General features: G+C 42.5%; 1 long non-coding RNA gene across 1 annotated transcript; it reads right to left on the reverse strand.

Moving 5' to 3' along the window:
• Positions 1-479: 479 nt before the first annotated feature.
• Positions 480-5,895, reverse strand: LOC308482834. Its single transcript, XR_013989443.1, has 2 exons — positions 4,863-5,895; positions 480-1,339 (listed from the first exon to the last, which is right to left on the reverse strand). It is a non-coding gene; the product is annotated as an uncharacterized lncRNA (long non-coding RNA).
• Between the last annotated feature and the right edge of the window lie 8,672 nt (positions 5,896-14,567).

Raw genomic sequence — 14,567 nt, forward strand, 5'->3', positions numbered from 1 at the left:
GCATGACTAACCAGCTTCTGGTGCAACGGGACACCGTGATGAGTGTCAGAACACACAGAAATGCCATTTACCTTCCTGCCACAGCTGTACCTATTTATCTACTCTTGCTGGTATGCTTTCAAACTGCTAGGTTCGCAGAAGTTGGGACAGAGCAACAGGTGTTCACCCTGTCACACAGATTCAAACAGCCAAACTTCTGTTTAGCAAGCCGAAGAGGCTCAGTGATTTAGACCACAGCACTACCTGCCGCCCTCAGGACAGATACCAATCTATTGGCTATTAAAACAAACCCAGGTGAGGTTTTCTTATGAAGGCATCTTGTGGCTTCTCCAAAAGTGAACATCTTCCCACCCCTGGTGTGCTGTTGTCCATAAAAATGAAGTCTTTATGAAGGTCTCTTTCTCAGTGGAAGAAACAGGTTCTAGAAATCAGATGGTGGGTTTTGGCACACCATTAATTAAAACTCTGCAAACAGGAAATAACATTTCCTAATTTATTGAGCAAACAGAACAAAAGCAGCATATAATTTAAGACAGGACTTGCACAGGGCAGCGAGACACGCAACCAAACATACAGTGGAAAACCTCCCTTAGAACTATGCAGCCAAGCAGACCATGTGCTACCTCCATGGAGATCATATCTGGTTTGTTTCCATTTTTAGTTTAACAAAATGTATATCCCTCTTGATTGTAGTAAAACCTTTAAGGGGGTTACAAATTTATATAATCATTAAAAAGCAGTTTAAAAGAATTAAAAACATTTTAAAACAATTAAGATTAACATTAAAAGAGAATCAAACACATCAGTATCTATTTGTCTAGATAGGCTGGCCTAAGGAATGCAATACCTCCACCACCACCTTTTTGGTTAGCTGACTTTACTCATAACAGAATTAACCCTTAAATAACACACTGAATGATCTCTGCTGCTACATTTCTGACAGTTTCCACAACCACCGACTGGGTGAGCAAGAGGCATGATCACAATTCAAGGAAAACATTTAGTCAGGCAAAAGCAATCAAACTGCGGGGGAAGAGCAAGGCCCATAAGAATCCCAAGAGAGAAGGAGAGAGGTATAGAGTGCCACAACCGTGGTTTAGACAGTGGGCAATCCAGTGAAGGGGAAGTTGATCTCTGGTCCACCTCCAATTTGGGAGTCTGTGATTTGGGTTGAGAGGTCGAGAGGCCAAGGAGGAATGTCCACACGCATCCAGACATGAGGACTTCTTTACTTCACTGGCAACGCTCTTCGCTCTTTTGGCACGAAACGTAGTGGTTTTATATTTTTCTTGAATAAATTGGGATCTTCTGCATCAACGTTTTTCAAGTTATCCCTGACCTGTAGGAAAAAAGAGGCAGGTAAGACTTAGCATTTGGAGCAGCTGCTTCTTGGACCCTTCCCATATTGATGTGTCATCCCCTCAACCCTCTTTAGCATTGGATTGGGAAGATTAACACAGGAGGAGAAATCTGGGAAAAGGTGGGTTGTTGTTTCTTCGTTGTTGCTACTATTATTATTAATGACTCAGTTCCCGTGAGGCATCCCAAAGTGGCTTGAAGTATAAGACCATATACTGTATATAACAGATACATATACTAAAACTGTTTTTGAAAAATGAATCATATATAAAATCATTTAAAAAACACACAAACAACTACGAAACACACAGACAAAATTACGAAATATAACAGCAGTTTTAAAAGAGCAATAGCACACCCATGAAAGCAATGAAAAATCCAAGAGGCATAAAGTTTTTAGAAGGTTTGTCGAAAGTGGAACATCTGTAGTAGGCACAGAAACGACATTGGCGCCTGCCAATGGGAGGGTGCTGGCCTGATTCTGACATTGTGTGGAATGGACCTCTTGACAGGATGTCACATGGAAGAACGAGCATGTTAAACATGCTCATTAACCGCAGTGGGTCTACTCTGATGGGTACTAGTCAGGATGACTCTGCTCTGCTTCCACAGTCAGAGACAGAAATGCATCCAAGTTAGGACTAATAATAATAATAATAATAATAATAATTTATTATTTATACCCCGCCCATCTGGCTGGGTTTCCCCAGCCACTCTGGGCGGCTTCCAAAAGAATATTAAAATACTATGATACATCAAACATTAAAAGCTTCCCTAAACAGGGCTGCCTTCAGATGTCTTCTAAAAGTCTGGTAGTTGTTGTTCTCTTTGACATCTGGTGGGAGGGCGTTCCACAGGGAGGGCGCCACTACCGAGAAGGCCCTCTGCCTGGTTCCCTGTAACTTGGCTTCTCGCAGTGAGGGAACCGCCAGAAGGCCCTCGGTGCTGGACCTCAGTGTCCGGGTAGAACGATGGAGGTGGAGACGCTCCTTCAGGTATACTGGACCGAGGCCGTTTAGGGCTTTAAAGGTCAGCACCAACACTTTGAATTGTGCTCGGAAACGTACTGGGAGCCAATGTAGGTCTTTCAAGACCGGTGTTATATGGTCTCGGCGGCTGTTCCCAGTCACCAGTCTGGCTGCTGCATTCTGGATTAGTTGTAGGTTCCGGGTCACCTTCAAAGGTAGCCCCACGTAGAGCGCATTGCAGTAGTCCAAGCGGGAGATAACCAGAGCATGCACCACTCTGGCTAGGCAGTCCGCGGGCAGATAGGGTCTCAACCTACGCACCAGATGGAGCTGGTACACAGCTGCCCTGGACACGGATTTAACCTGTGCCTCCATGGACAGCTGTGAGTCCAAAATGACTCCCAGGCTGCACACCTGGTCCTTCAGGGGCACGGTTACCCCATTCAGGACCAGGGAATCCCCCACACCTGCCCGCCTCCTGTCCCCCAGAAACAGTACTTCTGTCTTGTCAGGATTCAACCTCAATCTGTTTGCCGCCATCCATCCTCCAACCGCCTCCAGACACTCACACAGGACCTTCACCGCCTTCACTGGTTCTGATTTAAAGGAGAGGTAGAGCTGGGTGTCATCTGCATACTGATGAACACCCAGTCCAAACCCCCTGATGATCTCTCCCAGCGGCTTCATATAGATATTAAAAAGCATGGGGGAGAGGACAGAACCCTGAGGCACCCCACAAGTGAGAGCCCAAGGGTCTGAACACTCATCCCCCACCACCACTTTCTGAACACGGCCCAGGAGGAAGGAGCGGAACCACTGTATGACAGTGCCCCCAGCTCCCAGCCCCTCAAGACGGTCCAGAAGGATGTTATGGTCGATGGTATCAAACGCCGCTGAGAGATCCAGCAGAACTAGGAAACAGCTCTCACCTTTGTCCCTAGCCCGCCGGAGATCATCAACCAGTGCGACCAAGGCAGTTTCAGTCCCGTGATGAGGCCTGAATCCCGATTGGAAGGGATCCAAATGGTCCGCTTCTTCCAGGCGTGCCTGGAGTTGTTCAGCAACCACTCGCTCAATCACCTTGCCCAAGAATGGAAGATTTGAGACTGGGCGATAGTTGGCCATCGTGGCCGCATCTAAAGATGGTTTTTTAAGAAGCGGTTTAATAACCGCCTCTTTCAGCGGGTCTGGGAAGGCTCCCTCACGGAGGGAAGCATTCACCACCCCACGAAGCCCATCGCCCAGCCCTTCCCGGCTAGCTTTTATAAGCCAGGATGGGCAAGGATCAAGGAGACAGGTGGTTGGTTTCACTCGTCCAAGCAGCCTGTCCACATCCTCGGAGGTAACAGATTGGAATTGATCCCACACAATTTGACTAGACAGGACTCTAGCACTCCCCCGCCCCGGCCCTGCTCCCATGGTGGCGTCTACCTCTTCCCGAATCTGAGCGACTTTATCTGCAAAAAACTTTGCAAAATCATTGCAGGAGATCATGTGGCCCGTATTGGGCCCCGATGTAGCAGGTGGTTCCGCTAAATTGCGGACCACCTGAAAAAGTCTCCTGCTGCTGTTTTCTGCAGATGCAATAGAGGCGGCGAAGAAAGCCTTCTTCGCCGTCGCTACCGCCACTTGGTAGGCTCGACACTGAGCTCTAACCTGTGTCCGGTCAGCTTCAGAATGGGTCATCCGCCACCGGCGCTCTAGCCGTCTCAACGATTGTTTCATTGCCCTCAGATTCGTGGAAAACCACGGGGCTGTCCGGGCTCCATGCAATCGGAGAGGGCGCTTCGGAGCCAAACAGTCAATAGCCCTGGTTAACTCCACATTCCAGCGGGCCACCAGGGAATCAGCTGAAAGGCCATCAACATGGGATAAAGCATCCCCTACCGCTCTCTGGAAACCATTTGGATCCATTAAGTGGCGGGGGCGGACCATCCGAATCGGTCCCACCTCCCTGCAGAGGGGAAGGGTCGCCATATGCCATATGTCCATGTTTTCCTGGGAATCGGACTGTCAAAATGACATCCGGGTGGGTTTCCGTCAAATTGGCAAAATGTCTGGGAAAACCCATATGGCAACTTTCACTTTTGGGAATATGGCAGCCCTAACCCAATTGATGGAAACTGCAGGAGAGGAGACTGCTCTTGTGCTTGGCTCCTACTTTTTGGGAAGAACAGGATGCTAGACTAGATGGGTCATTGGTTCTTCATATGTTCTTATGTGTAGGACCAACATCAGACACAATGCATTTTCTCCCCCCCCCCCGTCCCCCTTTTTGCTTCGGAACTTTGTACAAAGTTCAACTCATGCTCAATTGGGGGTGTTTCCCCCCTGGGCCTGTTAGTTGTGCCCATTCATTTCAATGGGTCTGCTCTGAGTAGGAAACAACCCAGGCTCTCATCTTCTACTCACACCCTATTTGTTTCGTTTTAGAACAAGCAACAGAACACACCTTTGCCATATATAGCAAGGAGCCAATTCACACCCTCAAACCATTCCACATACAAACACCTACAAACATTTAACATTACTTACTACGTGGCCCGGTTTGTCTTCACCATCAGAACCGCTAAGCGTTGAAACCAACAGCATTGCAGCTAGCAGGATGAGACACGACTTCATGGTGCGTCAGAATTGGAGTATCCTCCTTGAGTTGGCAAAAAAGAATACAGGCAAGGAAGAGTTGCCTTTGCCTCTGCTGTGCTCAGGATGGTGCTCTCTGCTTTCTTTATATAGCCCTTCTTCAGCTCTGTTGGGTGATGCAACCTCCTTCTGGACTAAGTCCAAGTGCCATTGGGGAAGGCAATTAGTCATCTTGTGCTGACGGGGAGAACAGGGTGCACTTTGCCAAGGCTGTGTGGTCTTCTGTTCTCTTTCTTGACTGTTTCTCTTCTTCATTCCATTCTGTGTCCTATGCTTCCTGAAGTTCACCATTTCTTATATCCATGTCAGAATTGCCTAATGCACAGCTCCCCAGTCATTTTCTTCTCCATCATCCATCTCACAAATATGAATGTGCGCATTGGAAAAAGGACCCCAAAGGAATGTATATTGGATCCATTGACTTATTTCTTGGTTGCTGTTAGTGCACACCCTCCAACATTTCGTGAAAAAATTTGGGGCACCGTCCACCCCCCATCTCCGTCGCTTGCCCCTTACCTACTGCTGACCTCTTCCTTTCCCAGATCGCTCCAGCCCGTGATGCATTTTGAGATGCAGCACAGCTTAGAGTGGCCTCTGGGAATATCAGGGCATCCTGGATTGGGCTCAGAAGCTGGAGCAGCTTCTGCCAATTCAAGAAGTCCTGATTAAATTGGGACCCTTGAAGGATCTGATAGCATAGCCTGAATGCCTAGACACACAGCCCCTGAAACACATCCTTCAGTCCTGTGCTTAGCTACACAAAATCCACACTCACATCGAGTTCAATGAGTATGTGGATAAGACTGCAAATTAAGTTTTACCTCTGGCAAGGATACACTGTCTGACATAGGATTTAAGAGGCATATTTGTTCCCTGGACGTACTGAAACAATGGAGGCAATTAGATCTTCTTATATATGGTAAAAATTTAAGACAGCCATTGCCATTGGAAGATTTGTTGTGCTACATCACAATCCTGGATTTGAAACAATGGAGGGAATTATGTATTATATATCTTAATTTAAGAGGACAGCTCCTTATTTGCTATTCTGTCTTTGGCTTACAATGATGCTTTGATATAACAGTGCAACATGATAGTTAGGTATCTGTTAGATCAATCAATACTACCTTTATTTCAGGGCTCAGACAAGGGCTTCCATTCTAAGGAACTTCTGGCATTTTTACTGTCAGCTGTCAGGCAAACAGTAGTACAGCAATAATAGACACATAGCCCCTGAAACACATCCTGCAGTCCTGCGCTTATCTACATAAAATCCACAGCCTCATCAAGTTCAATGGGTATGTGTAATATATATAAAATATAAATAAATAAATAAATAAATAAATAAACAAAATGTCCTGTAGCAGCTTAGTGACCAACTAAGTTTGTTCTTGGTATGAGCTTTTGTGTGTATGTACACTTCTTCATGCATGCACATGAAAGTTCATACCAAGAAAAAACTTATCTCTGGCTATACTTCCATAGTTTTTGATCAGCTGGAGAATCACAGGTGTACTGATCTCAGGCAATCTATTCTTGCAAGCACAGTATAAGAACATTAGGAACACTGCAGTCTTGGAAAAGACTTCTGAATCACCTAGATAAGAATCTCTGTTGAAAACCACCAAGACAATTTGGCTTCCATCATCCTCTCCTGGTCTTCTGCAAAGGTCCAGCTTCTATTTCTTTACTTGTACATGCAAGTCCTACTATGCGAATGGAATCTGCTCCTGAGAAATGGTTCATAAGTCAAGCTGCCTGTAGTGGCAGCAAGACGTGTACACGTACAGTCAATTAAAAGTTGGTTTTATTCTGGAAAAAGCATGCCACTCGTCCGGAGCTCTCTGCCGGCGTGACTTATGGCTACCCTGATGATGACTCAATTAAATCCTCAGCGTTGTTCCTCTTCCTCCGGAAACAACGCTTGAAAATGAATCTCTTCCGTCGCTTCTGTGATGTCAATTTCCCCTTTTCTTGTAGCCCTCCTCTTCTGCATTCTTGCACGCTGAGAGGTTTGCAAACTGACTCAGACAAGCTATCGTCTGCTAAGTCCTGTGTTTCTCTCTTTTTTTTAAAATGATATTTATTAAAGTTTCACATGAAAAGAGACACATCAATAAAAAAAGAATTTAAAAATAAAAAGAAAAATACACAATACAAAATACAAAAAGAAAAAAGAAAAAACAGTTAAAAACAATTCCATCTTTTCATCACTACTTTTAGATTTACTTATTTCCTGGACCTCCTCATACCTCCCTCTTTTGTATTCCAATTCAGTTTGTTTGTCCAGCAATTTCTTTCCCTCCTTTTTAATCCCAATCCTTAATCTTAATATAATATAACATTAAATTTTTACCTATTAAAAGCCAATTTTCCATTCTTTTAACCTTTTTAATCCTAATCCTTAATCTTGATCTATATATAACTTTTTTTAAAAAAATATATATTTATTAAAGTTTCCAATAAAAACAGAACACATCAGTAAAAGAGAATTAAAAGTAAAAAGAAAAATACACAATACAAAAATACACAATACAAAATACAAAAAAACAAACAAAAGAAAAAACAGTTAAAAACAGTACCACCTTTTCATCACCACTTTTGAATTTACTTATTTTCTGGACCTCCTCGTACCTCCCTCTTTTGTATTCCAGTTCAATTTGTTTGTCCAGCAATTTCTTTCCCTCTTTTTTAATCCCAATCCTTAATCTTAATATGGTATAACATTAAATTCTTATCTATTAATAGCCAATTTTCCGTTCTTTTAACCTTTTTATGCCTAATCCTTAATCTTAGTCTATATATAACTTTAACGCCTGTGCAGCTAGAAACCACTTAATTTCAATCCATCATCACTCTAACATTCTTTGATTTTGCAATGTTTCTGTAGATAATCTTTAAATTTCTTCCAATCTTCTTCCACCGACTCCTCTCCCTGGTCACGGATTCTACCAGTCATTTCCGCCAGTTCCATATAGTCCATCAGTTTCATCTGCCATTCCTCCAGTGTGGGTAGCTCTTGTGTCTTCCAATACTTTGCGATGAGTATTCTTGCTGCTGTTGTTGCATACATAAAGAAAGTTCTATCCTTTTTTAACACCGATTGGCTGACTATGCCCAGGAGAAAGGCCTCTGGTTTCTTCAAGAAGGTATACTTAAATACCTTTTTTAATTCATTATATATCATCTCCCAGAAAGCCTTAATCTTTGGGCACATTCACCAAAGGTGAAAAAATGTACCTTCAGTTTCTTTACATTTCCAACATTTATTATCAGGCAAATTGTAGATTTTTGCAAGCTTGACTGGGGTTATGTACCACCTGTATATCATTTTCATAATATTTTCTCTTAAGGCATTACATGCAGTGAATTTCATACCTGTGGTCCACAACTGTTCCCAGTCAGCAAACATAATGTTATGTCCAACATCTTGTGCCCATTTAATCATAGCAGATTTTACCGTTTCATCCTGAGTGTTCCATTTCAGCAGCAAGTTATACATTCTTGACAAATTCTTAGTTTTGGGTTCTAACAGTTCTGTTTCTAATTTTGATTTCTCCACCTGGAAGCCAATTTTCTTGTCCAAATTGTATGCCTCCATTATCTGATAATAATGAAGCCAGTCTCGCACTTTGTTTTTTAATTTTTCAAAACTCTGCAATTTCAGTCTATCTCCATCTTGTTCCAAAATTTCCCAATATTTCGGCCATTTGACCTCCATATTGAGCTTTTTCAAGGCTTTCGCTTCCTTTGGTGACAACCACCTTGGAGTTTTGTTTTCCAATATATCCTTGTATCTTATCCAAACATTAAACAGTGCTTTCCTGACAATGTGATTTTTAAATGCTTTATGTGCTTTGACCTTATCATACCACAGATATGCATGCCATCCAAATACATTGTTAAAACCTTCTAGATCCAAAATGTCAGTGTTTTCAAGAAGCAGCCATTCTTTCAACCAGCAAAAAGCTGCTGATTCATAATAAAGTTTAAGGTCTGGCAGGGCAAATCCACCTCTTTCCTTTACATCTGTTAGTATTTTAAATTTTATTCTGGGTTTCTTGCCCTGCCAGACAAATCTGGAAATATCTCTCTGCCACCTCTTGAAACAGTCCATTTCGTCCACAATTTGCAGTGTTTGAAACAAAAACAACATTCTAGGCAATACATTCATTTTTATCGCAGCAATACGGCCCAGCAGTGAAAGCTTCAAATTTGACCAAATTTCTAAATCTTTTTTCACTTCAGCCCAACATTTTTCATAGTTATCTTTAAATAAATTCCCATTTTTTGCTGTCATGTTAATCCCCAGGTATTTAACTTTCTTAACCACTGTTAAACCTGTCACATTCTGAAACCTCTCTCTCTCCATTGGTGTTAGATTTTTCTCTAAAACCTTAGTTTTTAACTTGTTCAATTTAAATCCTGCAACCTGACCAAATTCTTGAATCAGTTCTAAAACCCTTTTGGTACTAGATTCTGGCTCCTGTAACGTCAGTACTAAGTCATCTGCAAATGCTCTCAATTTGTAGTGTTTTGCTCCAACCTGTATACCTTTAACCAGCTGGTCCCTTCTAATCATGTTCAGCAAAACCTCCAGGACAGAAATAAAAAGTAGTGGGGAAATTGGGCAACCTTGTCGTGTCCCTTTTTCTATTTTAAGTTCTTCTGTCACCACATTATTTACAATTAATTTAGCCTTTTGTTCTGAATAGATTGCACCTATACCATTTTCAAAGCCTTGGCCTACCCCCATACCCTGTAGGTTCTTCTTCATAAAGCTCCAAGAAATATTGTCAAAAGCTTTCTCCGCGTCCACAAATATCAAAACTGCTTTAGTATTTATTTTCACTTCTAGTTTTTCCAAAATATCAATTATATTCCTCAAATTGTCAGACAAGTGTCTTCCTGGGAGAAAGCCCGCTTGATCTTTATGAATCTCTTCCATCAACACTTTTTTAAATCTCTTAGCCAAAATGTCTGCAAAAATTTTGTAATCCACATTAAGTAATGATATAGGGCGGTAGTTCTTAAGCTGTGTCTTTTCAGTCTCTGTTTTCGGTACAAGTGTAATATAAGCTTCTTTCCACGACTCTGGTGCTCTTTTCCCCTCCATTATTTCATTACAGACTTCTTTCAAAGGTTGTATTAACCATTCTTTCAAGGATCTGTAATATCTAGAAGTCAATCCATCCGGTCCTGGAGACTTACCCAATTGCATGTTTTGAATGGCACCTTCTATCTCCTGTTCAGTTATTTTATAGTTCAACATTAATTTATTTTCTTGAGAGATTTTTTGTAATCCATTTGCTTTCAAAAATTGATATAGATCAGTTCCTTTCAGTGGCCCTTGTGTATATAGTTGTTTAAAGTACCTCTGGAAACAATTTCTGATCTCAGCTGGGTTCTGTATATTCCTTCCTTTTTGTCTTTTTTTCATTTGCCAAGCCAACAATTTCCCACATTTGTTAGCCGACTCAAATGTCTTTTGTCTCATTTGTTTAATTTCCCATTCTATTTCCTGATTCATCATTTTCATGTATTGTACTTGGTGTAGCTTTAATTCTCTCAGAATCTGTTGAGATTTTGGATTTGTTCTCAATCTTTTTTCACTTTCCTTTATTTTCTCCAATATCTTATCCTTCTTCTCATTTTGAATTCTCTTCTTTACTGCATTCTGTTGTATCAGAAACCCTCTCATAACCGCTTTACTTGCGTCCCAGATTACTCTTTTTTCCACGTTGGTATTCATATTTATCTCAAAATAATCTCTCAAGGTTTTTTGGGCCTTCTTTAACACTTCTTCATCTCTAAATAAGGTGTCATTCATCCTCCATCTGAAGGAGCCAGTTGGTGTTAGTTTCATTTCCATCTTAACAGCGTTATGGTCGGAGCAAGTTTTCGGGCAGACCTTTCTTGTCTTTGGTGCCATTCCTCTAGTTACCCATATTTGGTCAATTCTTGTCCATGTCATTTTGGCTTCAGAGAAGAAGGTTCCCTCTTTAACCATGGGGTTTCTTGTTCTCCAGATATCAACTAAATCCAAGTTGTCTGTCATCTCAAAAAAGGTTTTCGGTAGTCTACCATCCTTAGTGACTACCTGTCTTTGTGCCTTGTCCATATGTGTAGATACCACTCCATTCATGTCTCCCATCAAAATCATGTTATAATCCAAATAGTCCATCAAAGTCTCATGCAACTTCTTAAAAAAATCAGATTTCCCTTCATTTGGTGCATAAATTCCTACTATCAAAAATTTTTCTCCTTGTGTTTGAATTTCAATTGCCACAAATCTTCCTTGGTCATCTTTAAAAATAAATTTCGGTGATAATCTGTCCTTTGCATAAATCACAACCCCTCTTTTTTTAACTTTGTCCGATGAAATAAACTCCTGACCAAGTCTTTTATTTATCAGTAATTTCCTGTGTAATCTTGTTATATGTGTTTCTTGTAGACAAATCAAGTCCAGTTGTTCCTTTTTTAATAAATGAAACACAGATTTCCTTTTCTGAGGGGAATTGAGACCATTACAATTCCAACTTAGTAGTTGCAGGGCCATGATGTAATTATTTTGGTTCTCCTCCAACAGCACCCAGTGCCTGTTCCTGTTCCGTCGGTGGTATCACGTTTTTCAGGCGGTCTTTTAGTTCCAGAGATAGTCCTGGTGTGTCTAAAGTTTCTCTTACAATTGCACTTAACTCTCCTGTAACTTTCTTCTGTAGGTCTTCTCCGTGGTCTCTCCAAAATTTGTCTTTGTCGTCTTCCGATCTTATTTTTCTCTTCTTTCCTTTGTAACTAAAGGATAGGCCTTGAGGAAATTCCCACCTAAAGTTAATTCTGTTACTTCTCAACAGGGTAACCAGATCTTTGTAGTTAGACCTGAGATCCAGAAGGTGTTTCAGAATATCTTTGAATATCTCCACTTTTGACTGATGTATTTCCAGTGTCTTCTGGAAATGCAAACTCAAAATCTTGTCTCTCTCTTCTTTTGTTCGGAGAGTGATCAAGCAATCTCTCACCTTCTTTCCCCCTCCTTTTCCAAGTCTAAAAGCATTCACTATTTTAAAACTGTCTTTCCCCAAGTCTGGATTCCAAAAATCTAGGAATTCCTGCGTAAGAAATTCAACTAAATTGTCTTTCTCCACTTCAGGTACAGCTCTGACCCTTAAGTTCACTTGTTTCTCCTTCAACTCGATCATAGACAGGATTGACTTATGGTCTTCAAGTTGTTTATGTAACGGTGGTATCTTCTCTTTAACCTCTGCAACAGTAGCTGTAGCAATTTCTTTAGCCTCTTCGGCAATCTCACGTGTCGAGACAGATTCCTGTAATAATTTCTGAATAGTTTCTGTATTAGTATTTACTTTCTGTCCCAAATTATTGATACTTGCTGTATTTTGGTTAATACTTATCGTATTTTGATCAATCTTATCTGATTCCTCTGCTACTTGTTTACTTATTCTATCCAAAGATTCATTAATTTTAGCCAGTACCTGAGCAAGGGCATCGTCACTTGCCATACCTTTAGTTTTAGGTTGTGCCGATGAGGTTGCTGTTGGGACTCCAGAGGGGCCAGATGTCGAGGCTCTCCTTTGCAATCCACTGTCTGTGCGATATAATCTGCCAGACCTTGTTGCCTGTGACGAATCTAACTTCTCTTTCCCATCTGCCATACCCCTCCAGATAAAACACAAGGTCAGTCACACAGTCAGAGTCAAAGTTGTTTTGAAATGGAAAGTTCCAGGAAAACAGTGTGAGAAATTTCCTCAGGCCAGCTGCAATTGTAGCTAATTCCAAGTTCCACTAGGGGGACACTGTAACAGTCATAAAGTTCTTAAAGTAATTTACTTCTCCCTTAAGTCCCCCAATTCACCAGAAAGATAACAATCTATCTTAAACAGTTACTTTAGGACCAGGAGATACCTGTCAGCAATATTGTATCCAAATTGTATTTCAGATGCAGGGCTAGCTGTCAAAATACATTCAAAGACAGTACATTCTCTTAGGCTTTTTGCTGTTACTGGGAACCCATTCCAGGGGGGTTTGAGCGGTGGTTTTTATCTCCTCTTTCTCACCTCTTCTTGGGGAAATAGTGTTCAAAGCTTCCCCCCCCTCTTCCCCCAAATTGAGGGGGGGGGGGGGAAATCCCGGTTAGATGATCGGATTGTAATCCTTTAACTCGTCTTTTAAAGCTTCCGCTTTCAAGTTCAATGCTTTGTTCTATCTACAAGAGCGGGAGGCAGACTTCCCTTTTATACCTCTCCGCTTTGGCCAATTACTTTCAATTTTTGTACCGTTCCTTTAATTTACGTAGTAATCCTACTCACGGATTGTTATTTTCGAAGCCAAATTGTCAAGGAAGAAAGGCAGCGCTCTCCGGCAACAGCTACCCGGCTTCACTCCACAGAAGAAGCAGACGACTCACAGCACAGCGCCACTTCCCCGCTCTGTTCCGGAGCCCGTTGCCGGGTTCCTTTGCAGATTGGGGGGGCGCAGACAGTGCCCGCCGAGTTCCAGGGTCACAGGCTTCACCCGCCTGTGGTTTCAGGGGTCCCCGCTGCGCCGAAGCGGTATCCGACCCTATTTCTGTGGAGCGGGTTCCCTCCAAATCAGAGGGAATCCGCCATTACCGTTGGCGCCACCTCCGGAAGTTGAGTCCTGTGTTTCTCTGGGCTGTGAATTCCTCCCTCTTCACTCCTCTGATCTTCCCTTAACAAACCTCCCTTTGTCCCCTGGGCTGCCGTCCAAGTCTGGCAGCTGCTGTTGTTCACTTACTGGCTCCAGCCTGACACTGCCCAGTGATTTCCATTATTACATATGGAGAAAATCCCAATGCATTCATTCTCTGCTGTCTTCTGTTGGAATTCAGGGGTCTATGCTACAGAGCCAGCTGCTAACTGCAGTTGCTGCAGCTTCAGGATATGCTGACTCTTATTCCTGATACTCCAGCTTCCTGGAAATGGCATCCACCCTCTGATTCTGACTGCCGGCCACATACTGTACTCTAAAGTCAAATCTGGCAAAGAACTTTGCCCACCAAATCTGCCTTTGATTGAGGCATCTCACTGTTTCCCAATACTCTGGATTTCGGTGATCAGTGCATACTTCTAATTGGTGTTGTGCACCCTGTCAAAAATGTCTCCACACTTCAAACGAGTCTCTGATAGCAAGCAGCTCCTTGTTTGAATGCCTGCTGGGCCTCTACTGTCCAGAGGAAGGCCTTTTCCTTCTCAAGCAATCTGTGAGAGGAGCTGTGAGCCTGGAGTAGCCTGACATAAACTTGTGGTAGTAGTTCATGAACCCCCAAAACCTCTTCAAGTACTTCTTAGTTTGGGGGTCCTGCCATGACACCACACTCTGCACTGTGGCTGGATCCACGTGCTTTTCCTCTGGCGTTATGCGGCACCCTGGGAACTCTACTTCTGTGACATGGAATTGGCATGTCTCCAACTTCACATAGAGCTCTCTCAGCATCTGTTGCACCTCCGTCACTTGCCGCATGTGATGCTCCATGCTCTCAGAGTAGATCAGCAAGTCATCCAAGTAACTGATCACAAACTGGTCCACCAACCCACCTAAAACATGGTTGATGAATGC

Source organism: Podarcis pityusensis (genome assembly GCF_964106645.2).
Source record: "Podarcis pityusensis genome assembly, chromosome: 8".
Classification (NCBI taxonomy): Eukaryota; Metazoa; Chordata; class Lepidosauria; order Squamata; family Lacertidae; genus Podarcis; species Podarcis pityusensis.